We start from the raw sequence: 3,339 nt of genomic DNA on the forward strand, positions 1-3,339 counted from the left end.
AGCCCTCGCTAATGTAAATTCTAGTTTATTAATGAGGTTGACAGTGGCATCCAGGCGTATCATCGGAGCTGGTATGCAACTGTTGGCTTTGAACAGTCCTACCCTATTAGTTTACTTATGAGGCTGGCAGTAGCATCTATCCATTTCCTGAGGTTCGGTTCGTTAAAAACGTTTCCTGTTTTATCTGAAAAGTTGAATATCTTTTGCCAGGACTGAGGTTGTTGACTAGTTAGATGACTTGACAGAGATCTTCCGGCTCTAACCGTTTTATGGCAAACACTGTGACTCGTTGAATAAAGCAATCGGTCAGAGTAGAAATTTTGGAGAATTGCACAACAGTTAGAATGTTTCATACTCAGCATTTGAATTTGCTCGATGCTCAACAGTGTGTTAAAATCCACTCAAAGGAAATACAAAGAACAACAGATGCTTTCAAACCACGAAATTGAGAAATGCACCCGAAATGGTGACAGCTTTACAAACCAAGGAAAAGAGTTTTTATTTGCGTCACTTTACTGCATAACTGATTTCTTACTTATGAGTCTACTCCGCGTCATATTGAAAGCTTTTTCGTTGTAATCATAATTGCACGGATATGCCTAAATATCGAAAGCCATTAATTGAGGAGAAAAAAAGCGCTCTGAACTCGGGAAAAAGACTGAAGAAAGAAAGAAAATTAAAATTACAAATGCGAATACAGAGCAAGCGGTTGAAAAATGTGTGAACGCCAGCAAAAAACTCAGAAAGCTGGATTCCATCATTTCCAGTCTGCGGTTGAAAAATTCTGGTAACGTTATAACATTTCTGAGGCTTTGCGGTTTCTAAAATACCGACCACCTGACGTCAGTCCTTCGTTTTTCCCACGGCCGAGAAAAGGAAAAACCTGAAGAAAGTTTCCACCTGCCTCTTATTTCCTCGGAAAAGGCTGTTCCTGGGTTAGCCGTAATAACTTCGGCTGGTTTTACTCGCCGTCAACAACGTCTCGTGCTTTTCTCTTTGGGGAGGGCAACAGAAAATAGCGTCACGAGATCGGTATGTTCGGAACCGCAGACCCACAAAAAAAAGTTATCACGTGATCAGAATTTTTAACCGCAGACTGAAATCAACGGTCCGTGTAGTGGGCTGAAAAAAAGCCCCTCATTACCAAACGAACTCAACGGTCGCCGAGTCGTCTTCAAAGTTTGTGAGGATCTTTTTCATCGTTTTATCGTTTCGTTTAGGACACTAACAGCCGCCTGGCGTCACTGGCAAGGCTTCGCTTGCGCGACTGGCGGATTGAAATGAAAGAAATACCTTTGCCCGTGAATTCCACGGTGGAATTTTAGCCGGGGGAACATTTTAACCGGGAATATTTGACTCCATTTGGTGGGCTCCTGAGAATCCGAATTTGGGAAAAAAAAAAAACCTCACAGGAAGGAAGCGACCCACAATGCTTTTTAATTGCGAAATGTTTTCGTAAATTATCTTCTCATGTCTTTTATCGGGATTCTCATACAAATCCTTATATCCCCTCACACTGAGCTTGGGCGCCTGGGCTTTGGGGAGAAATCCTCGGAAGAAGGTCTTGTCGATGCCATTCAGAATTACGGAAACATAAAACATAAAATTGTAGTAGAAGAGGACATTGGTGTCGTGTTGCTTCCACGATGGTATTCTGCACGATGGAATACACGCTGAAACTAGTACTAAAGCCTGGTTTACACTGCGACATAAGCGTAAGCATAAGCATAAGCATATTTAGCAAAAGCTGTGTAATCCTGGAGTGACATAAGCATAAGCAAAAGCATAAGCACAAGGAACCGTTTCCATTTTCTTAAGCTTATGCTTATGCAACTCAGTCCTTGCTTCTGCGACAAATCGCCAGAAACAAAATTCTCGGTCCCCTGGTTACAAATTTCCGAGTCTCGTTGTTCTTTCCTCTTTCGAAAAATATTCCTTACCCAAGAGGACCTCTTCAGTCTGTTTTCTCGTTCTTTCTCATGTCGCCCTCGTCTTCTTCAACGAAGTAAAAGTATTAAAAGTAGGAGGAGAATTTATTCTTCGACCGCCATGTTGGAAACGTTCCTCGTCCCATCCTCCAGCGAGTTTTTTTCTGGAGCTAATTGCGCTTCCGTAGCGAGTTTCTTTTCCGGAACAAACTGCGCTTGCGTATGTCACTTCTCTTATGCTTATGCAACATGTGTGAACTTCGTTATGCTTATGCTTATGCTTATGTCGCAGTGTAAACCAGGCTTAAAAATACACTTACCGAAAGCTAGCCAATGATCATTTTTCCAGTTTCTTTTATGGTGTGTAAGACTAAAGTTTTTGTTTCTCGAACAATTTAAACCTGCCATTTATTTCCTACTCAGTGTTCACCGTTTTCTGCTTCCGTTTAAACTCAAGCATGCGCAATAAGACCTCAACCCCACGTTTTCTGGGAAAATGGAGTCAATTATCCCAGAGTCTCAACCGCTCAACCGCTGACCAAGAAGCCCGAGAACTCTGGGTCCGAGATTGCGTGAAGGCAGATTTTAACGTCATTGGCTTTCAAAGCGTTAATTCAATTCTATACTGAATTTCACGTATGAAAGGAATGCGGGGACAAGAACCCCGCATTCCGACAAGATACTTCAGACAAACTCCGCTGCGTCTCGTCATAAGGTGCAGGCCAAGAACGTTCCAAGAAACCGTATTCGACATGAAAAAATGTCATTTAAGACCACCTTGAACCGCGCATTTTTAAATTATCTAAGGCAAAATGGAAGCAAGACAAAATCATGTGCCGATATCCTACCCCTATATAATATCTTCAATAAAGCCTGATTGGCAACCAATATAGGCAGCACAGACAAAGGCAAGTTCAATTTTAAAACTCCGACCGCTTTTAGCTGAAATAGAGTCGAATGAAAACGAGGGACGACGAGGGACGAGGGAATGAAAATATCGTGGCTATAAAAATGATCCAAGTGATCTGACCATTTTGATCCATTACTACCGTGAGGCATTTACTACAATTACCTGACACTTGACAGATTGATGATCCCCTTTATTGGTTGATTCGCCAGTTTAATTTCTTTATTAAGGTTTTCGGTTTTCCAGCTGGATCAATACGTTACCATACAATAATTTTAATGTTAGAAAGGAAACCTGGACATTCACTGTATCAAATGTTATCTTCCACTTAGAGAGCCCTAACAGTGGCTGGTCAGGAAGAATAGCTCTTGCTACAAGATACCCTAACTCTTTCCAACTCTATAAACGAAATTTACTTATGAAATAATTTCTATCACTGTAAGGTTACTATTTTTCAAGTCTTTTTCTTTCTTCCTATTTGAATGAAAGTTACTGGGGTTCATA

The sequence above is a fragment of the Montipora capricornis genome, chromosome 8 (assembly GCF_036669925.1).
Source record: "Montipora capricornis isolate CH-2021 chromosome 8, ASM3666992v2, whole genome shotgun sequence".
NCBI classification, from domain to species: domain Eukaryota; kingdom Metazoa; phylum Cnidaria; class Anthozoa; order Scleractinia; family Acroporidae; genus Montipora; species Montipora capricornis.